We start from the raw sequence: 23557 nt of genomic DNA, 5'->3' as shown, positions 1-23557 counted from the left end.
CTCAGTACAGCTGGAGCTGAATTAATAGATCCCAGCTCCTGCGTCGGGGAGCTCCTACCCTTCCTTCCCCTGCCTCCCTCCAGCCTCCTGTCACATATTTCTCCCGGGAGCACTGAGCTCCTTCTGGCACTCATCGGATCATATGATAAGCTGATTGAGATCACTAAAATGGCAGAAAGTTAACACAGAAAAAGCAAACTGCGGGGTGGGGCGGGGGATTGCAGATCAGGAAATTAAACTGGTTTGCTCTGCAGCCAGAGCAGAGCCAGAGCTGGCAGGAGGCGGATCGCCCGGCCGGAGGCCGGCAGCACGACGGGCGCCTCCAGCCATGGAGGCTGTAACTTGCCTCAGCTGACTTCTGACAAAAACCTTTTTTTCTCCAGTATATTTTTACACAAGGTGGGGCCATAGGAATTAGCTGTTCTCTATTTTTTTTCTAAACAGGCACTTAGAAACGGGCCTAGTATTGGTATTTTCCAGCTCTCCGCTTAACACCCAGCAGTCTGCCCCGAGAATTCCAGTCAAGCAGCCTGGTCTCCCAACGCCCTTCCCAAGCATCATCCCCCAAGGCTCTTCTCTGAATCCGTCAAGCTCTCCAGCAAGAGGTATGCCCACTACACTTCTTCACTTTTATCACAAATAATGATAAAAACCACAATAAAACATTTCACTGAAGTCACAGTTCCTTTACCTTTCTCCTCACCAATTTCTAAGTTTCCTAGGCAGAAAACTATACATATGTAGCATCCACTATAGCTGATGGACATCAATAGTATATTTTTTTTCCGGGACTAACTTCTTAATCTCTTTACAGATTCTTTTGAGACTGGCACCCCAGAACTGAAGCACCCCAAACCACTAGTCTCTCTTTGGATAAATCTTGACCCCTTCACACCTTATGATGCCCTCTGCGGAGGTAATGGCCAGGCATTGCTCGTGCATTAGAAAGGACGAAATGCTGCAGAATTCACAGCCTCCACTTTCTTTCACAACACTTATTGTGCTGTGCTGTCCCTTTATTAACCAATCCACATGCTTTCTATAAATAAATTACTGTACTCAGGCTTCTGCCAGCTCTGTAAACTCTCTTTATTGCATGCATTTCTTTTTTACAGCTTGGTCTCAAGCTGGTTTCGATTTTGAAACAAAGTCAGGGTCGTGTGTGCAGTGGCCAAGACTGACCTCACCTTGACCTTACTACTCCTTGAACTAAAGCCTGACAGCAAGCCCAGGAGATGCAACTCCAATTTCCCACCCTGGACCTCTGCCTAATGACAAAAGCCTGTGGTCTTCTCCTCAAGACTTACCATCCCACCAAGGGAGGAGGGGAAAAAGTTTTACATCGAGGTGGAAAAATGCCTCCTCTCAGCTCTGCCTCTATTTTCCACAGCTCTGTGGAAGGAACTAGAAGGCCCAAGGACGTGGGGAAGCACAGTTTGAGGTACGAAAAGAACATGCTAAAGAGAAGAGAGGAACAAGGACGTCTCAGAGGAAAAAAGCTCACAACACTAAGGAGGACTGAGGAAGAAGACACTTTCTAAAAAACAGTGAAATACGGTTCACCATTCATTCTGCAGCAAAGCGGGGACGCTAAAATGGTGGCAGAACATACCCCAAGCAGAAAAAGTGGCACACAGAAGAGCAAAGTAGCAAGACATCCACAGGATGCCACATATTTTATGGAAAGTTTGCTCTATTTGTCTTTTTAAATCTACAAACTACTGGTGGGCTTGCTATTTCCAGAGAGAAGCCTGAAATTTCCCAGGGCTCAGCTTCACAGCTTTTCTCGAGACGCCGTTCCTCCCTGCGAGACTGGCCCACTCGGGATGACTAATGTGCACCAGCCCAGCCGTCCTTCCCCTGCAGCTTTACAGGATCCTGCTGGTGCCTCTGCTAGTCCCTATGAAAACCTGGGCCGCGACAGCTACAGCAGAGCACAGCGATTGCTGTTTCTGCAGAGGGGATGGGAAACGCTTCTCCATAACCCTCCTAAGGGACTGGAAAGCAAGGGAACTGCAGACTGTGGGAAGTGTTGGCTGCTCAGTATCCCAAGCCAAATTTAAATCCTGGTCATTTCAGAATATTGTTAAAAATTACTCCAAATACCCTTTTCATAATGTATGGAGCGGTCATATTCTAAGCATCTACAACATACGTGGGGGGGTTGCATGGCATTGATTTATATGAGAGAAGTAAAAGGACATTTCGAAGCCACATTCTTTTCATTAAAAACATTTTTAGAGGGAGGGAAAAGCAAACATCACAAGCACAACATATAAGCATGAGCAGAGTTTTTGTTTGTTTGTTTATCTGCTTGACAGCTCTGCTCAAGAAGAGACTTGTCAAACTATTAGCATGCTGGTGTAATTTTGCTTGCAACATGAAATGGCTAAGCATTCCTGTTTCGGAAACTGATCTTCAGATTTTCATAGCCAGCTTTTGCTTTGGAAAAATTTGTCTGCATTAAAAATAATAATAAAATCGCAAAGTGGTTGAACGCAACGAGAGAACTGCAGAAGTCGTAGATGGGAGAAACCCTCTGAACTCAATCTCCTGGGATTAAAACTTATTCAAATCCAACTCCCAGGGCACTTCATAAATGTGGTAACCATTAAGGTCCCATCCAAACACCATCTCAGCAACACTCCGGCGGGACAGCATTTTCCTTGCAGAAGGAGGCCCCTTTTTTAGTCCTGTCTGGAGTCACGGCCCCTCGGGGTTTCCCAGGCTCCCCCATCCCCAGGGCGCAGGGCACACAGAGGTTCTTGCAGCTTTGGTTCTCCCGGCAAATTGCCAGCAATTACCATCCCGGTATCTGAAAAATGCTGTGAGATTGCAAAACATGACCCATGCTAACTGAAAACAGCAGTTTCCTAAAAAATTGCTAGATACCAAATATCAGAGGCTGGAGAGACAGGATAACTCTCCCCTGGCCAGAAAGTTAAGTACAGAGATAAAATATGCAATGAAGATGACAGCAACCTAGATGCATCTTGTTAAGCATAAGATGACTGTCTCCAGAGCCAACGGGCTGGGGAGGCTGCAGAGGTTGCACTGCGTAGCAGCAACAGGTAGTAGGGGCTACATCAACCCAGGAGCGAGAGTTTGCCCCTTACTAGGTCTTGGGGTGGGGGCCACGACAAAACGTCAGCACTGTCAGCTGAGCCTGGCTCCCACCGCCACGGAAAAGAGCCCACCAACATATCCCCTTCATTTAGACCATGTTAAGACGTTTATCGAACAAAATTGCCAAGCTTCTTGTCATTTAATACACATCCTTCCCGCCTTTCTTTCCTTCTTTTCATGAGGGAAATTCATACTAAAGCACTTGTTTATCCTCCCAAGGAAGTAATGTAAGAATATTTTAAGACCACTACTGCACCATTCTATTTTTAAATGGCCTGTTGGGATGAGCAAGTCAATGGAGTTGAGCCTGCTGACCCCAAATCTTGTTCTGTTTCTTCTCATGCAGATGACAGAAAGTTCATTTACATATGGAGAGTTTTAAAATACAGCTTTTCTCATCAACACAGCAACACTGCAGCATTTAACTGGATCTTAAACTGAATCCACTACTTAAGCATATTCCCCACTCATGTCTGATAGCAATATGCTGTTTATTTCTCATCTCAGTGGGCTTTATGCATGTTGAAAAGCAGAAGGGACAAGGGGAATCCTTGGTAGACTGCCAAGATCTGCAGAACATTATAAATTTCAAGCCTACCCACACTCTCCAAGTCAGTTAATACACCTACTTCTTGCCTCTTTCTTCCTCTGCACACATGATTACTGTAAAATTTTTGTTTTGGAAAGGTTCAAAGGCAAGCGGTGTTATGTGCTGTTTTTCGTGGTGCATTTTCTTCCCTAAGATGCCTTAATATTATCAAAGAACTATGCAAATTAAATGCAAAAGAAATCCTATCAGCTCATTTACCTCCTACCCCCCCCTAATTACCCAAGGTATATATTCCACAGTAATGCAATTCTCCTACTAACACAGTTTCCGGCCTGTGCATTAATGTGCCTTTTGGGGGATTGTTCCTGGAAGCTTGCTCCCCAGCTAAATGGCATGGAAGTAGAATATGGGGCAACATCACACATTAAGGAAGGAAGGCAGCATGCATGACTCATGACTTGCAAGCTTGGATTATCCTGTGCACTGTACGCAATTAAGTCTTTGGAAAACTTCTCTAATTTCCCAGTATCCTATGCTGACAGTTGTGGAAAGAAGAGCAACTAAGTTGAGAAAAAATCTACTAATTGACATTTCAGTTGCTACAATGTATATAGAAGCAGCAGGCTAAATTTAAACATGCTATCAAGTGAAAACTCATCACGGTACCACCTCTTAGTAGTGCTGTATGTACAATACCCCCATGCCAAAATTAACTTTCCAATTTGCTTCTCATTTAGTTGACTCTAAACTCCTACCAGCCTGAGGCAATAGGCCATGGAGCAATACTCTGCTATTAGGTTGCACACACCAGTGCAATAAATGATACCTTATTATTCCAATGCATGTTTACCATCAGCTCTTTTTGTCACTTGCCAACATAGAAAGTTGCAGACCAACCAACGCTGCATTGCGAATACTTGGACTCTACAAGACATTTCTTCACACGCCCCGGAAAGACTAGGTCTACCCTGTGAAAAGCAATGGGAGTAACGCTTGTGAAGGAAAGAGAACGTGCGTTTTTGACGGGCAAAAAGACAGAATGGCACAAAGTGAAAGGAACCTCCCCCGTTAAAGCAAATAATAAAATATAAAATGTTCTTAAGCAAAAAGTCTACCTAGTTGCATTTGTAGCCAAAATAATGCTGTTCCTACTGATACAGCATTCTGTAAGCTAAATAATCACAGGCTTCAGCAATGGAGATAAATTTGTGAAAAGGGGATAATGTTTATCTGGCATGGAAGCTCCTTCTAGAATAAAAATCAGCAAACAACCTAAGTACAAAAGCCTGGCAAATCACCGCAGAAACACATGAGAAGAAAAAAAGGCCAACATCAATGTTCTTTCTTCCTGTTAGATGATTTCTAAACCCAAACCAACCAGAAGCTATTAAAGACTCCCACTGTTTAAGTCAAAGCCAGGACAGGGTTCTGTGTTTTCCCTCTGTCTAACTCTTGACATCAAATGCCTGGAAAGCGAAATAGAAAACAACATACTCTCTATCCTGCTTTAGATATCCACAGGCTCACTAGCTGTCTATTGAAGAAATAATAATGACAATTTACTCATGCATAGTACTGCATTCTGTGAAGTATGAAAGACGTGCAGTTATTACCAGTCCTGTACTTCCAGGGACAGAGTGAAAAGATGTTACCCGCTAGTAAGGAAAAAGAGAGTCCTATGCACTGATTTTTTTCCATCGATTGCTAGTTTTGTGGCAGCTTTCTCAGTCCAAAAGATGCTGGATATACATTACCCAGAGGCATTTCCTTCTCCCAAACAGCTCATTGCCTAAATAGGAAAAAGGAAAGAAAAGAGGGAAAAAAAAAAAAAAAAAAGGATGGTGGGAACACCACAGCAGAGAGCCACAATCAAACTTTCCCAGGATCACAACAGGTCAACGGCAGAGCACAGAGTTATGATGCGTCTCCGCTTGCTCCCCGCACCCCGGCCCAGCACCCTGGCTGCTGCATCAAGCTCTGCTGCTCTGTGGGTGGCCACCCAGAGCTTCCTGCCCCAGGTTCGATGCTGCTTCTACAGTGACACTTCAGCTAACCGGCTTGAGGCCCCAGCCTGGAAAACACCCTCTTCGAGAGCCATCCTCAAAGTCTGCATCCCATCCTTCCAGCTATGTCCAGATCTAGTGACCTTCACTAAACATACTATCACCCATTTTCTCTTATAATGCAGTCCCCACTCTCAGCCCTCTCCAAAAAGAGAAGAGCTGCCTCTAACCTTACTATTGCTTGTACTTTTTTCTAGTTTTAAACTTACCTAGGTAATTCAGTTGGGATGTTATTGAAAGATATTAAAAAAACCAAACCCCAACAAACTAAAACAAAAGAAAAGAATGAAACCAGAGTAGAAGTGTATCGCCCCCGCGGACACAGCTCAGAGTACATTTGGCTTCCTCTGGAAACATCAGCTAAAATCTGCTGTGTCCGGCTCTCATTCAAATCCGTTCTTCACCCTACCTTAATGGCTTTCCCAGTCACTAAATCCACCCCTTCTAACACTGATTTGTCTCTTCGGACCCCCTGCAATCCGCTCTTTTATGCAGAACAATTTCTTTCTGGCAACTATAATTAAATACAAGCCAGGTGGAGAACACCAAGAGAAGAATTTAGACCAAAATGATAAAACATGTGCTTGTAGATACAAAATTACACGGACTACCAATACAGATGATTTTTCATTTTACACCTCAGCAGCCGCTTTCATCACCAAAAACTCTCCATTGGATCTCGGCCACCGACTGAAGGAGAGGCAGGCCCAGGTTGGTGGTGCGGCCATAGCCAAGTCCCTGCAGCAGGGTTGGCGTTCATCAGGTTGAAGGGGACCACCGCAGGTCACCAGAGCAAGCCCTGTGCTCGCCAGGTGCCACCCCACCGTCACACCCACCCGGTGCCACTTGAGAGAGACGTCGTGCACCACGTGCTGCTTCTACCTCAGACCAAGCATGGCCCAAACTGACCCATCAGGGTCCCTGCGCGGGCGGACGGGGGCTTCGAAACAACGCAGGCGCCTCCTTAGCTGGGCAATACAGCAGATAAAGGGCAGAGTCTCCAGATCGCTTCTCCACAGTGACATTGAAATAAGCCTGGATGAAAAGAGCCTGAGGCCGCTTCTCTTTGTTTGCTTTTTAAATGAACTCATATCGACATTTAACTCATCACCCCTGGACATGCAAATCTGAGCTTTCCGACCGAACGGAGCAATTTACACCTTGTGACCAAGGCCCTCTGCAAATCCAGGCAAGCCTGGGCCCATTTCACTCTGCTCACCGCTGAGAAGCTGCTGAGAAACCACCTCGGTGCTGAGCACGTGCCTTCTGAAACATGAGGTGAGATGGCCCCGATGAATTTAAGTATGTAATCGTTAGGTACATAGAAATGCCACAAAAGACATACTCTTCTTCGGAAAAAAACAAAGATCAAAACCATAGGTAGTGCCTGCCTCCCCATGCACCAACGCTGTTGGTAAGCAGCCCGCGCTCTCGAGCGACGTTCTCAGAGGTCATATGCCACGAGAGAAGGAAAACCAAGACCACACACACCCTACCAGCCTTGTTGCATTCCATCTACTGCCAAAAAGAGTGGCGGAAAGAGCCGTGGAGCTGCACGCAGCTCCGTAACCCACACCAACCAAGAAACAGGCGACGGCCACCCCAGGCAGGGAGGGGACAGCGTCCCTCACCGGGCGGCATCCAGCAGGCACGGACAGCATGCGTTCGGTCACACCGCTTCCCAGGCCTGGCTGCCCGAGGCATCGTCCTGCAACGTCCACCAGCCTCCCTCCCAGCGAGCACCAGGAGGGGCATTAAATAGAAATCAACTTCTTTAATTTCAGGCACGCTAAACAGATGGGAGAATTATTTTGGAAGGTACAAAACCTCATTGTAAATGCAAAAGACGTGGTAGGAGGGGAAGGGAAAAGGGAGAATGATTGGCTCCACTGCTTTTATTTCCCTTTTGAATAGGTTTTTGGGTTTACTGTTGTTGATTCAGCCTGCTGGACAAGGAGGAGCCCAACGCACACGCTGCCACGTTCGACCGTCCCCACCGAGACTCCTGCCTTCTGTCCAGCTGCACCACAGGATGCTAACCAACACCCTGTGTGAAGAGGAGCTGAAGCTATCGTTGGACAGCTTCATATCAATGAGGGGCAAGGGCAAGGAGAACTATTGTCATTTATACCATCCCAGTGGAACGATACAGCCGAGCAGAGAGGGGAAGTCAGCTACGTAATGAGTTTTATTTCAACATGGTTAAAATGAAAGATTTCACATCCATGATATTTAAAAAACTCCCCAACATCAGCAGTAAGGGAGAAAAGTTAATGAACTCTTAAATATACAAAACATATATATATAATGAAATTCCAGTCCAACTGTCAATACTCCTCCAGTGCTATAACACACAAGAAAGAAGGGCCGGAACTGTGTGTTTCAGGGCTTTTTGCTTTTCCTACTGAGAGCAGCCACTGGCATCCCTTTCCTTTAGCCATTACAAACATCATCAGTGCCACTTCCAGTTAGTCACATCTCCTCGCCATTATGGTCTATCGAGCCATAATTTGCTAGGCAGCAACTGCTGAAGCTAAAATGCATCTTCTAGGGCACCAGATATGCTGGGGGAGTACTACAAGAGGAGGCATTCTTAAAAAGGATCACACCAACTAGCATAGCAGCCACACGAACAGGGACCATGGTGTTATATTGTGACCCTATACATAAAAGCAAATTAAGAAATACCTTCCCAACTCGTTTGCAAGATGCAAAACACACATTTAGCCTGAAGTTATATGTACTGTAATTAAACGAGGACTCACACCAGAATACTCTTTCCAGCATTTTTATCTTCTGATACCCTGCCAAGTACATCTGTGATTCTAAAGGGGAAAAAAAAAAAAAAAAAAAAACCCACACCCCAAAAACCAAAAAACACCTTGTCCTTGAGAAACTGGCACATGGCCAGTGAGTGATCTGTAAACAGCTTTGTGTCCACAAGAACTATTTTCAAACACTCAGGCAGTATTTTCAGTCCTCAAACTATTTCTGCTTCGTCAGCACGGGAGCCTGACTCAGAAATCCAAGCCTGTACTAACAACCCTTTCTGTACCAGACTTGCCAACAACAAAAACCCAACCTCAGAGGTCGCGGGGCCCTTTATTTATTTATTTAGCAAAAGAAGGACCAAAATGAACACAATTTCCTCCCGGTTGCTACCTGGGTAGTATTTAAGTTGCATTCCCAAAGCCTGTGGCCACCGTGTTTACTATGTGAAAGGGCCACACGACAGAAAAGCCATTATGCAACATACTCGGCTCGCAGGTTAATCCATGGAAAAGAACGGCATTCATCAAGGAAAAGGAGCCTGCGTGTTCTCCGATTATTACTTTTTACCAAGTACTCAGGAACACACTAAGTGCCTCACAAAAGCTAGTCAAAACACGTTCACCGCTCTTAAATAACACACTATGGGCCTTCGCAGACCAAGCTGTGGCAAACAAAAAGGGAAAGAAATTCCTCGGGAAGACCTGTAAAGCAAGCTCAGGGTGCTACTGCCATTGCAGCCGGTCCCCACCCACCCTGCAGCGTGCTCAGGGTACAAATATAACGCAGTTGAAGCAAAAGTTATTTTGGTGCAAAAGGATTTGTGAGCTTTTAGGCCCAAATATACGTGCCTTCTGTAACTGTAGGTAGGATATACATTGCAGATTTTTTTGTTGTTGTTAGCATTTCTAATAACAATTGCACTTGGGGCGGGGGGAATACCTTTTCTCATGACACTATACAGAAGTATTATTCAGCCTACGATCCAACACCAACTATTCCTACAGACCACAAGTCACTACTCTGGAGCACAACTGTCATTAGATGTAATATAAAAATTGTTAGTCAGAAAGGCCAAGCTTTTCATTGTAAATCATTCAGCAAACTGGAACAAATAGGACAACTCGATATTGCCCCGGACTGCAAAAGAGGACTGAGGACCAAAATTCAGCAGTGGAGGACGACTAATACATTTTGTAACTGCTTATAGCTGGGCAGCTTATCCCAGCATCACCATCCATGAAACCTCTCTAACACTGCACCGCTTCCCAGGCGGCAAAGAGGAAGGAAGAAGGTAGTGGCGAGCACCTCAACCCCAAACAAACAGGCAGCAAGGCCGTCCCTCTGGCCCGCAAGCATCCCGGCAGCCATCCTCGCATGGAGGGGAGAGGCAGCGGGGACACAGCGTGAGCCTGGACAGGGCCCCGTCTTGCTGAGGGCAGATGCACAACATAAAGGAAGTGGGCAACGGGCCAGCCCTGCCGATGACTACAGCAGGCTGACCATCTCCTGGCCCATTAGCTCATCTCCCCTAAATATAGATATGGAAATGGGAGCCCATAAACAGTTCGGACTCAAGTCCCAGCCCCTGGCAAAGCAAAAACACTGCTCCAGCAATCATTCAGCCCCAACTCAGGAGCGCTCTACACGCCCAAAGTTTCCGTCCTCGGCTGGGTGTTCTCCAAAGAGGCAGTTGTGAAAGATCCCGCTTATCTGCCCATACTCTGGTGTCTCCCAGGAGCAGACGCAGCTGACTGCGAGGGATGCACCCAGCCACATCTGGTTCGCAGCACAGCTGGAGCCAGCACACCGCCTCCTGCCACGTGGGTCTTTGCAAAATAACCGGTCGCCTCAGCCACTGCAGCTCAGAGACAGACCCAGGCGGGGAACAACCCAGAAATCTCCAGTACGAGGGAGCAGTTTCTGGTTAGGGATTCTCAAGTGAAAATACTGCTTAATCCTACTCAGAATTTAAACTCAAAAATTTGTAATCCTACAAACACAGATATACATAATACTAAAGCTGTAGCCAAATTTAATCTCTTACCATTCCTTTGCACCACCTCCAACCTTACTAAAAGGAGTGGAGAGGGGGACTGGAAATAAATACATTTTTAAAAAAGTAGAAGCCTTCAACCTGTTTTAAGTATTTGCTCAGGCACACTTTTCTAGGATGTATGCAAACCTACCTACAGAGGAAAGTTTGAGCAACGCTGCCTCAGAAGCTACCTACCATTTACACAAATCACCACTCTAATCTGGAAAACAGTTGTGTTAAACTCAATCAGGTACTCTGACCAAACGCTACAGCCATGACCTAAATACATTATGTGGCATGGTGGTGCAGAACAGCAGTTCCTAGAATTAAGCAATCTTCCAATTAAGTGTCATGCACTGAAAACAAAATTAAATCAGCTGTGATGCTGCCCTACTACTTCTTCTACTCCCTTCTCCCCACATCAGGGAAAGAAAACAAAATCCTTTCCACCAGTCTGAATGCTGTATCACCAGCAAGACTGGATTTCCGAGATGCTGGGGAGGGGTCTACGTACGCCAGCTGTGCCTGTCCCGAATTACAGCACTCTGAGGAGAGCTAAAACAAAGTAATCATTTTTTAAATTGTAATAAAACTGGATTTCCAAAAGTTCCAGTGCTTTTAAAGTTTGCCTTTTAAATTTACAGCCACTTGTCTAATTACTGAAAGAGCATTACAGTTTATTATAATCATGTGTCTGCACTGAAAACATCAATACAGCGTGCTGGAATTGATTGCTCAATTATACAATGCACAGCTATTGCAACTGTTGTCAAAGTAGAATTCATAACAAGTCTAAGGGCTTGTCTTTCAAAACACGAGCGAGAGTAATACTTAACACTTAAAGCAATTTCCCTGAACCAGTGGATCACCAGGAGAAGCACATACAAGATAAGATTTAGCGCAACGTGCTGTCGATTATGGGCTGTGTTTGAAGGCACGCACATGCACAGATGCATATTTATGCCAAGTGTGGAGCGGCCCCATCACACAGCTCTAGTAAGGGCTGACTACAGCACGACGTTCTAAACCTGGGCACCAACCACCGCTTCACCGCCCGCATCACCTACCCTGGGCGACAAGACCCTGATGGAAGTCAGAAGCCCATCCCACCCACCAGCCCAGGAGGTGAGGGTGCTTCACCACCCAGGGAAACTACCCAAATCCAGAAACTACAGGGCACCAAGGGAAGGAGGGTCGGGGGCAGCCACCAAGGCGCAGCCCTGTGTGACCCCTGGCAGCCCCAGCTCCAGCTAAGTCGTGCCGAGATGCTGCTCCACTATCACTGAAGGTGAAAAACACGCACACACCTCCCTCAAAACACGTTTTCCATCAGCACTCACCTCTGCTTGGGAGGCAGGCTCCTACAACCAGCTCTTTCCGAGGGAAAGCTGGTGGTTTTCTGACCCTCCCCAAAGGACCACGGGGACACCCGCTGCAGCTACACACAGCCTGAAGGAGGGCAATCGGGTCCCCACAGACACACAGGTCTGTCCCAAAGGTCTTACTCTACCTAGATCAGGGCCTGGGAGGATGTTTTAGTCAAAAACAAGCAAAAAGAACAGGGTTCTTGTGCTACTTTTACTCTTTGTCCAGCTACAGCACATCTCAAACAGAGATGCCTGGAAAGAAAATAAACAAACAAAACCAGGCTCAAAGCCTCCAATGAATTTCCATCTGAAACATCAAGAAAACCCCAGAAGCTTAATTTGATATTACGCTGGGCTTGAGTTCAAATAAACATGAGAATTCAAAGCTGGAAGCATGAACGATGCCCAGTACTGAAGAAAGAAGGGAAGAAGCTTGTACCTTCCACCGGTGAAAAGCTACAGGGGCTTCCTTTTCTCATTTTTGCCACAAACCCTAAGCACAACCAAGAAAGAAGCAAAGCTAACAGGATCAGTGGCAAAATCATCCAAGATTCAAAAAATTAAAACGGAGGAGCTGTAACATCCAAGTTTCTGCAGGGAGCGCAGAGCAAGGGTTCCTCAATACGCAACCAAATGGCTGGGGCAGAGAAAACAAGCAAATGCAAGCTACTGGCAAATGCCAGCACTCCATTTTAGCAAAATTAGCATGTGCTTAATTTTATTTTAATTGATTTTGATGATTCTGCTTTTTATTTTCATTTTTTACTAATGCTTCAGTAGCTAACAAGCCATCTTCTGTACACATTTAAAAACAGATAATGCACAGCTTCGATTTAGTCTGCTCATTAATTTAAGAATTTCAGGAGACACTATTCCAAAGCAAAAGGAAAAAAAAACCCAACATTTCTTCATTATGTGAATAAGCCTGTAGCTAAGAGAGATTTAATCTACTTAATTATACTGTTTGCCACTTGCATTTATAGTTAGCATTGAAATCAGGGGGTGAAATTCAACAAGAAGCGGCAAGCGAGAAAAAGCGAACAGTCTAGCTGACTGCTACATGAAAATCTTCAAGATCCATCCTTAGCTTCAGTAAAAGCAATTGAAAACCATCAGGAAAACCTGCTAGTGTGAATTCAAAGCAGATCACTCCAGCTTTCCAGTCTTCATTTTCATGTTCATTGCAGGCAGAAGTTCATTTGTTTTACTTTTGACTCCCATGATTGTGTCACACACTCAACGATAAGTACACGCTTACTAATGACAAGTTTTAGATCTGCCTTGAGATAGAAATTATTCAAAGAATAGGTGAGTCTGTACCAATATGTTCCAAGCAAACAAACTAGAAGACACAGGATATGCTTAAATCAGGTCTGATTTCTTCAAGGAAATTCACTTAAAAAGGAGGCTTTTGGGCTACGTTTCTCCAGGCTGCCCTATGGAAGAGACCCAAGAGAGAGCGGGTCAGAGACACGGCAGAGAGGACAGGCGAGCCCCAGCGAGGAGCCAGGATGGAGGTCTGCATGCCCAGCTTGGCGCGGTCGCCCTGGGGTTCCATGCCGTGCTATGGCTTTGGCAGAGCCCTGGGAGATAGGAGGTAACGACTGCAAACTAACAGGAGAGAGTATTTTCACTGGTGGATGGGTCAATGGCAAGGGAGCTGAAGATATGGCATGTAGGTGCAAGTACAGCCTTATCTTTCATCTCTTCCACCACATCAGATCTTCAGCACTCCCAGCGATGATGACTCCATTCATCTCAGAAAACAGGATCTCAAGTGCGAATATCTAATAAATTCAAGTATTGTTAGGATTTCATTTCCCCCAGCTAGAATCACCTCGTGAATGACGAGCAAAGCCTGCCTTTCTTCAATCAAGATTACCTGATACTGGATCGCATGTGACACTCACACAGCTACAGCCCAGGCAAGAGCAATAAGCAATCAAAAATCAACTGAGGGGGGGGGGAACCAACAGAGCTTCTTTCCTAACATCTCTGCTTGCTTTAAACATCCAAACTCAGACAAAGAAATCTGTCTCATGGATATACCATGACATAAAGAGGTGGCACCCACTGCAGAAAGCTGGAAGGAACAGCCAAAGAAAAAGCGAGGAGGAGGAAGAGGAAGAGAAAGGGACTGCTTCCAGCACCATTAGCCCTCACAGAGGATCCCTGCCTAGCCACTACTAGGAAGCCAAGAGGTGACGGCAGGCCATTACAGCAGACGAGCCCAGGAAAAAAGTGTGCACACAAGAGATTATAAGGATGAGGGAACTCCAGCATTTAGCAATCCCAGCCACCACTGCAACCCGCCTATGTGCTCTTTACACAGGAGAGCGCCAAATTTCATTCCTAATGGAAAAAAAAGGTTGCCTCAACAGTGTCAGTGTCTTATTGCCAATACAAGATTAAGATAATTTGGTTCCTCAAAACTAGATTTAAAGAAGGCTTATCCATTTAATGATGCCGTTAATGAGAGTTAAGGACGCTTCTTTCCATGGCAGTTAAACACAGGCACTTCCAGGACTGGACTCTACTTGTCCTCCCCACCACTTTGGCCGTGACTAAAAGGTCAACATTCAAATACAGGTTGGTAAAAAATACGGTGTGGTAAAAAAAATGGCCTGATGTTCAAAGATGGGGAAAAAAATGAATTTCTGTATTGTTTGTCTGCTGCAATACCCAAAACATACAAGGTGCTTCCCAAATCTACAAAACTGAGATAGTTAAGGTCCCTGAAATGAAAAGGGACAAAAATTTTAAAACTTAAGAAACAAATACCTATTAAATATTTTTGCAAAACTCTTTAGCAGACCGTAAGCTCTCAGCTAAACTACCTCCGAAACTAGCAGCTGTGCCAGAGGACCTCTGTGCATATAAATTATTTGTGGAGAAACTTCTATATGCATTTAGATGTTAGCATCGCTACCATTCTTCCTTCAATTCATGCATGCAGTGACAGTCTGACCTGAACAGCATCTGTATTTCTACCCTTATGACCACTTCCCTAGATTTCCTCAGTTCGTAAATACTTCTTTCTACTCTCTTCAAGCCACATCCTGCAAAGTCTGCTACTACAGAAATTAAGCAATGGCTTTCTTGTATCACCTTCCACTTCCTCAGAGGAAACAGCCTTAGTATCCAGTAGACAAAGAGCATGCACTTGCATCTTGCCTTTGCTCTGAAAGATAAAACATGCCAACCATTTCTTTTCCCTGTTCAACCCAGTAGGTAGCTCTAACCCTCTGCTTACAAGAGAACACAGAAGCATCAGAAAGGTCCTCCCATGGACAATGGGTTTGGGGTTGGAAGACAATGCGGAGACGGGAACATTGCCAGGATCCAAGAGAGCAGATTCCCAGGAGAAAGTCCAGACACTGATCCTCCACCCCACCCCCAAATCTAGTTTTCCAGCTTTGCCCTGAAAACTACCAGAAGCTTCAAAACCATTAAGGGAAGAAAAGTTCACAAGGAGAATGATATTCTGAGCAACTTGAGGCACATTGAAGGAGACACATGAACACACACAAATCTGGGATGTTTGTCACCATGAGATACTGTGAGGTGGGAGAAGGCATGTCAAGAAGAGAGGTCTGGAAGGAGATGACACATTTCCACTCCAGCCATAGACTTCCTGTGCAATTTTGAACATGTAACTCAATTTCCTCTGGTTTTTTTTTTTAATCTATAAAAACACTAACTAACTTTATAGTTGTGTTGTCAGGCGTAATTCATTAATGTTTATTAAAAAGAGTGCTTTGATGTTCCTGGGTAAAAGCCGCTACAGATAGATCACATATTAAGGAGCAGCCAAATATTACCAGGACTGGTGCCTTACACAAGTATTTGCAGTTCCTCTGTACCGAACAGCCATTTGAGACCAGGAAACAGCAGCCGATGCTTCCAGCAGAAGCGCCAAGCACATTCGGTGCCTCACCAGATCCGGAGGAGAGCGGCCGACACCATAAAAGCAAAGCAACAAGATCATGGGTGCTGAGGGAAAACCGAGGAAACGGAGTCAGACTTCCCCTTCCTCCAGGGAGCGGCCGAGCCCGGACTGCCAGCATCCTGCGGTTCAATTCGTGCGGTCTAAATCTAGGTGATTGATGCCCTGTGGGACATCCCAGGGAAGGCAGAAAACAGCACAAAACCTATTAGAAATCTATGTCCTTTTGGAGCAGATGCTGGGGGCTAGGCAGGATGTTCCAGCATGCCCCTCCTTGGCGGAGAGGAGCAGAGGAGAGAAGGGTGGGACATGGGTCCCATCCCACCGCCCACGAGGTGCGATGCCACCACCAGCCGTCCCCTGGTCCAGCACCTCGAAGGCAGCTGGGTGCACCCAGGTTTTGAAGGCAGCTGGGCTGCAGTGGCCCCTGGAAGTGGGAGGAATCCCTTTGGTTTTGAGCAAGTGCCTCGACATGGCTGGAACAAAGCACGCACGAGCAGCTTAACAGCAGGCATGGCTTCCCAGCCTTCGTAAAAAGGCACGCTGCAAACAATGGCGCAATTTGGCAGGCGGGATGAAAAAAAGAGGAGTCCCTATTCAATAAGGCTACTGTTTACTATTTCTTCACCTGAGATGAGATCCCTCCGCCTTTTTCAATTTTTCACTCTTACTCCAATTAAAAAAAAAGAAAGCTCCTATTCCTGAAAAGGTGGTGTGATTTGTTCAAGGAGTATATGCATTATAACTTTCAGCGTCCGAATATTAAACGATTTCCATGTTAAATCTGGGAAGGCAGAAAGGGGTTACGGGAAGGATTATTGCTAATTCTTTCACTGCTCTTCAGTACAGCAAAAGGGACTGAGCAGGTTAAGGCAGTCTTAGAAGAAGTAGCTATTTTATTAAAGAAAGATCTGTTGAATAAACATTAACAGCATTATTTGGACATCTTCAAGAGACTATAAATCCGAGATTTGCTGATGAAGAGGAAACACAGATCTTTATCTATAAGCCTGAAAGCAAAGCAAAATGAAATAAATTTCTGAATTCCCTCTCTGCAGAGACATTTTGTCCTTCGGGACAAAACTCCACTGCTTCAGCACTGTTACTTCTGCACCTTGCCCGGCTCGGAGCTGGAGCTGTTGGTGTACTTTCAAACCTAAGGTGTTCTTGTTTCCAAATTTAAAAGCCACTAGATCCTCTGAAGGCTCCGTGTTTCAGGGGTGGTGAGAAAAGACTGCCTTTAACGCAGGCCAACTCCTCCCACACTTCTCAACCGATGGCTCACTCTATGCCAAATTATTTTAAAATTCTGCAAATCCAAGGAAGAAGGTTCCAGAAACGAGGAGCAGCCCAGGGCCGTGCAGCACCCTCCGCCCACAGGGACCCTCTCCTGTGCCCCGCAACCCACGCAGCATTCGCCACAGGTTTAAACCCTCCTCTTAAACGACAATTTTTGCAGGGCAGGGTGGGACCTCGAGGAACTCCTCTGAAGTAAAAGATCCTCAGATCCCTGGGTCATGATTTATTTGACGTTGTGATGGAGGACCACCAAGCATACCACTCCCGTGACCCTTCAGTAAGCAGAATTCCTCATCCTCCTTCCCTGCTCAGCTGCAAGAGTTACAGCTATTTAAAGAAACCACACGACACATCCAACACAGAGGACTTGTCACCCTCCTCCCCACCTCCTCCAGGGGGTGGAAGACATTCAGCACATCATTAATTAGGTCCTAAACTCACCCTCTGCCTGGTGCTTTGCGCACCTCTGATTCATTAGAATATTACTAAGGTACAACTGGAGGCAATCATGCCGTTAGCAGGGCAGTTTACAAGATTACATATAATGAGCATCGGTTAGAGGGAAGTGCATCGTGAATTTAACAAAACAGTAAAAAAAAAAAAAAAAAGAGCAACAGTCCAATTATCTTCTCCCTAGGCCAAGTTTCAAATAAAGCCCTCTGTGAGGCCAACACCACAGCACACAGTAGGGAGCAGCACAGTGGGCTAAAATTGTGTTATTCTTCTCTTTGTTGGGAAAGGAGGACTAACAACTTGGACTGGAAAGCATTTAACTATCTATTTGATTAGTCATTCAACAGAATGACGGAGGTCACCAAAGCACCATCCAGCGCAAACGTGTACCTGACCTCACATCACACGCAAATGTGAAGCCCAAGCGCAACTCCTCCCCGTGCTCCTCCTCCCATCTCTTTCCGAAGCTGGGTTTGATACCAAAACCTGCTTTATCCCATTTCTCTTAAACTATTACGTTTCCTGCATTTTAAAAGAAGACCAAGCTTACAGCAGGACACGGCGAATGCGGAAGTTACATGTGCAGTATTTATAAATAACTATTTTATACACCCCAGGTTATCTGTTTGATATGAATACGTCCAAACGCCAACAGTTAAAGCAGAGCAAGGGGGAAACTCATGGCAAAAATAAAGCTACTTTAAAAAAAAGAAAAAAAAGGCAGAGAGGTTTTTTTGTTGAGTAGAACAACCAGCTACCTTCAGGTTTACACAGTTCCCTCTTTCCTAGGCGAGTCAAGGATCAAAGAGGATCCTAAACCTCAAAAAAATGCTAGGAAAAGGAGCAGAGGTTGTGCGAGAGCCTGCCCCTGGGTCTATGGGTAGAGCTGACAACTCCCACATCCGCAGGTACAGCTGCAGCAAGCCAGAAATTAAATTAAGCTGTCTAGGGAGAGGCACAGATGGGAGAAACTTCACAGCTGGTGTCTATAGCATGAGTAAATACACCCCTGCATGCAGATGTTCTGCAGGTTATTTTCAAGGTACAAGCCGTCCATAGGAATAAATGAACAAGGCTGGGTTTGCCAGGCAGTCTTTCTGCATCACCGAAAATACAAATGATGTCACCAGCTCCTGGGGAAACAGCCGAAACCGGACAGGGATGGTGTCATCCAGGCAGCAGGGAAGAAGGAAGCCTGCAGCCCACACAACTTCCCCACCAGCCACGTCCTGAGGACCCGACCTGGCGTGAAGCAGAGGAAGCCGAAGCCCTTCCCTAAGGAGCTCGCGGCATCCCCAGAGCTCGGGCAGGCGTACACCCGCCGATGCGCAGCGGGGAGCACACACAACGGGAGCATGAGGGAACCGGAGAGCTAATTCTGCAAAGGAAGTGGAGAAGAGATAAGGCTGCAGCCTCTCCACCAGCTACCGACGTGGTCTGGGTACTGGGGGAAGCTCACACCGAACGCTAATTAAAGTTGGAACAACAGCCTGTTGGGACTGAATGGATTTACACAGGCTCAGCGTGGGAGTGCGGCTCAGTGACAATTTATTTCTTATTTATATGGCAGTACCACTCGGTGGCCTCAAATCATGACCAAAGCAGCGTTGTGTTAGATACCGTTCAGCCACCCACACAGGCAAACCACTTAGCCCAAACAGCTTATGAGCTGATGTCCTCATTCAGCTATCCCCGACAGCAAACACTCCGAGAGTTAAATCCTGCCCCGATTAGGGCAGAAATGCCAGTCTGGAAAAGGCCCGGCCTGAACAACTGTTGCAGCAAATCCAGCTCTTTCACCTGGCTGCGTTGTGCCCAGCACTCAGGTCCCGTAAGTTCCCAGCCACTTGGTAAACTGGAAGGGAAAATGCTAGCGTGCTGCTAAGGATTAGTAAAAAGTTCTGTAAAGTAGTCAAAATGCAGCTGTGGTATTCAAAAAGGGGCCATGCAATTTAAAAACACATTAAAAAAACAAAACAAAACAAAACAACCCTCCTACCAAAAGAACACCAAAACCAAAAAACCCCACTTCTTAGACAAAAACTTATATTGAAACAACTCAACTCGTATTTAGCTTGAAGTATGCTGCTCCCCTTTCAAGGCTCAAAGGAGGTTTTCCGTGCCCAAAATTTTGACCGCCTTTATCAACCATGTCTCCCTATAAATGTAATTTTGTCGGGATTGCCACGGTTCTAACCTATAGGGTCTGTGATACTATTTACACTCCTGGTTTTAAGAAAATACTGTTAGATTCTGTTGGAGGCAGTTTTGCAGGGCACTTATCCACAGAAGGACTGCTCTATGAATACAAGAATATTTCCACGTCTCATGAGCAGTCAAAAGCTCCCTAATGCCAGTTTCCCCTCTAGTTTAAAATGATTGCTATAGTCCACTATAAAAGAAAGGATAGAATTTAATCAGATGAGGGGAACTAATTCCTCCCATCTCCCTCCTGATTTCCAAGGCACAAACAAAACCACAGAGCCCAAACATTCAAAGCAATCTCTAGGGAGAAGGAGCCAGATGCAAACTTTCAGCCAAAACAGGGAAGGAAAAAAAAAAAAAAATCAGTTCGTTTGAGGGTCTCCAGTCTGAGGCTCATAATGGAAACTGTTTTACAACTTGAATTACAACTTACACTACAACCCAAATTTATAGTATTTTCTTAGCATTTGTATATATGGCTAAATCAAATCAATAATTAAGCTTTGGGCTTACAGGATTTACTTTGTTATAGCATCCTACTTGGCAGGGTATTTTACAGCAGCAAGTTTACATAGCAGTTCATCCATAACCATGATTTACTTCACTTTCATTAGCTTAAAGGCTAAAATCAGAAGACATTTAATTCTTCTAATTTAATATTTATAAATTAAGGAAGTAGGATCATGAGTACTGGGTTGCTAAAAGCCAATTCCATGCCAAGGAGTTCAACAAGAAAAACTTACTGCTGCCAAGGACATCACTTTCAGGACAGCTTGACAATTAACTACCACTGTGCTGTGTGACTGGAGCTGTCATGAACCCTGTCAGGAGGAGAAAAATATCTACCTTTCCCCAGGCATGTTTCAGGGGGTATTCAGTGAGGTGCCAAGGAACTGAGAAGTAATTTGGAAAGGCTGAGGCGGACTCCTGGTCCCATGACTTTTGCTCCTGTTACCACATCTATGGACTTCAAGGATGGATGGATGGATGGATGGACATACAGCCAATCTTGTAACACGGTAAGGAGGAAGAAAACCACGTCACCAAGAAGAGCAAGTAGATTAAATCACAGGCTGTTAATAAAGACCAGGAGCTCACCAGCAAAGTGGAGCTTCTCCAGCTCTGGTCCCTTTCTTGGAGAACAGCAATTAGCACCTCGCCTCTTTGCTGTGCTCATGCAATGACAATGCCTTGTGCTAGCTCTCAACCAGTAAAAAAACAGGTAAGTAAATAAAATAAAATGTTATCTCAGCTGCAGACAATTTTTTTACTACTCTACTCCCCACATTTTACTAAAAATACTGTCATTTAAAGAAATCCATTTATTCTGTCCTCAGCTATGAAAACAAATTCTGTTTTTTGAGGACAACATAAGAGTAACTTAAGCCTTTTCAAAACATGCCTCTATGAAAGCAGGCTCTCTCCCATTAGCCAGATGAATGCAGGACTATTTTTCCTAGCTAGACTTCAGCCTTTCAGCTAAAGCTGGGGAAATAGAAAGGTTGATACAGTTTATGGGCAGAGCAAATCACCTTTTTTAACACATAAGGAAACCAAAAGGTCTAGTTTGCCAGGAGTTACTTCTCTAAAAGCACGGGATCACTTGCAAAAAGTCATGGGTGATTTGATCACTTTCAGTAATTATCAAAAGCAGATTTGAAAAAAAAAAATTAATCCCCAGAGAGGAAAGCAAGAGCGCTGAAAATGCTCTTTCAAAGAGGTTTACTGCCTCGCCCACCAAAAAAAAGTGGGTGTTTAGGAGAAGGTTGTTTTGTTTGCAGCTTCAGCCAAGCTGCACGAAGTTAGCTCCTGTCCTTGTTTGGAGGTAAAGGAGGCAAAGCAGGGAAGCCGCTACGTGAGCAAGAGGGAACAGGCAAAAAATGGGCAAAAGCCAAGGGTAAGAAAGCATCTGGGAACGTAGGTAGAAAGCAGGGTGCGGAAGCAGTGGGGACGGGAAGTCCCCGTATGTGCACCAACACCTCACGAGTGTTGTCACCTCACGCTGTCAAAATAAGCCCATCTACCTTGGGCAGACCGTACTGCTGCAAGTCACGGCTCACACCTGCGTTTCGCCCCACCAGCACTGCACCAGCGGTTAACACCTCACTCAGACAAGACCCGAGCAGATGTCTGGAGGCGTGACTTAAGGATACAGCTAAAAACCGACCTAAGGGCAAGCTGCTGCGGCCAGGAGCAGAGGCCTGACGGCTCCCCTCCCCGCACCTCCAGCCCCCAGGCTCAGGCACAGCAGCAGCCGGTTGAGAGAGCTAAACCAGCAGAAAACTCCACTCGCTTCTCTGGAGTCTCAAGGAGCAGGTGAAGAAAAAGAAAATGAACATCCATCGCTCGGAGGCAAAACCGGTGCTGCTGTGCTGGGAGGTTGAGCGCTCGCTGTCAGCAAGCAAGCAGGCAGGGTCAGGGCTTTCTGAAAACAGGGCGGCATTTCTACCAAAAACAGTGTCTCTTCTGAGGGTAAGACACAAACTCCTGCTGGTTTTCATTTATCAGCTGGGAATCAGGGAGCCTGCTGCTACAGCCTACGAGGTCCTCCTTAGGAATGGTGGGTAACTCCAGAAATCAGGGACTGACCAGGAGAGATTCAGGTTTGGCACTAGGAAAACCCTCAACAGTGCGAGCTAATGGGACATAGAAATAGGTTGCCTGAGGATGCGGCACCATGAGACCACAAGCTACACAAAATACCCAGCAGGAACAGCCTGACAGACCAAAGTGACCCTGTCTTGGGGCACAGGGAAGGACTGGATGATCTCCTGAGACTCTTTCCAGCCCTTCCATATGAATGGATTGATTTATATGAATGGATTGTGTATCTGTACATGCATATATGTGTACATATATATATACACACACATGTATATACACAAATACAAACAGATAAATCATTGATTTGGGGGCAAGGGAAGGTATCAGCTTAATTTCCTTCATACAGTTTGCAGCTGACCGATCTTGCCTGGGAAGACAAGAAAAAAAGTCCAAAACCCCTTCAAATGACTTACACTTTTAAAAGGCCCAGCAACGCAAGACCGCACCATGTGTCCCCTACCTAAGGACTGTGGTCAAAACCTTTGGTCTCTTACGTAAGGCTTGAGTCCTCTGTTCAGGGAGAAAAGAACAGGCTTCCCCTCAAGCCAAAGGAAATCTTCCTGAGGTTAATCTGCTGGTTGTTAAGTAACTTAGGCCAGACACCGAAAGGAGACGCGATCCCATGCATGAGATTAGCACGCTGCATACGCATGAACGCGACGGCTCGTGCTGCCCCGGCAAAGGCGCCGAGGGGGACGCGTGCGCAAACCTCCGCTCGCACCCTGCTACGCCTGACGGGCCCGACGGGGCACTCGGGAGCGGGGCGGAGGCGAAGGAGGCAATGAATCCTGTTTTGTCTCCCGTCCCCCTCAGAAAACATGCCCGTTTCGTGCTCCCTTCTCCCCCCGCCCCTTCCCTTCCCTTCCCAGCGGCTCGGGGCTTGCCTTACCAGCAGGGCCAGGGTGGCGTCGGGGATCTGAGCTACAAACTTTCCTGAGGAAATGCCACTGAGATGGTATCATCAGATCCTTTGAGAATAAAGAATAGATAAGACCACACTCTGGGAGATAACTACCCATTTGCGCTACAATCATATTTTCTTTTACAATAGCCAGACTTTTACTCTTAAACCGCTAGGCAATTTTTTTCCCCTCAGGAAGGTTAACCTGCTATTATAAAACACACTTATGGAAAGCG

General features: G+C 45.8%; 1 protein-coding gene across 9 annotated transcripts in view; it reads right to left on the bottom strand.

The window, feature by feature from the left end:
* The window catches only part of MAP4K4 (mitogen-activated protein kinase kinase kinase kinase 4), a 165675-nt gene that overhangs the window by 89664 nt on the left and 52454 nt on the right, over positions 1-23557 (bottom strand). The gene's annotated exons all lie outside the window — the stretch shown is intronic.

The sequence above is a fragment of the Mycteria americana genome, chromosome 1, assembly GCF_035582795.1.
Source record: "Mycteria americana isolate JAX WOST 10 ecotype Jacksonville Zoo and Gardens chromosome 1, USCA_MyAme_1.0, whole genome shotgun sequence".
Taxonomy (NCBI): domain Eukaryota; kingdom Metazoa; phylum Chordata; class Aves; order Ciconiiformes; family Ciconiidae; genus Mycteria; species Mycteria americana.
The sequence above is the reverse complement of the archived record's forward strand: the minus strand, read 5'-3'. Positions and strand labels throughout refer to the sequence as shown.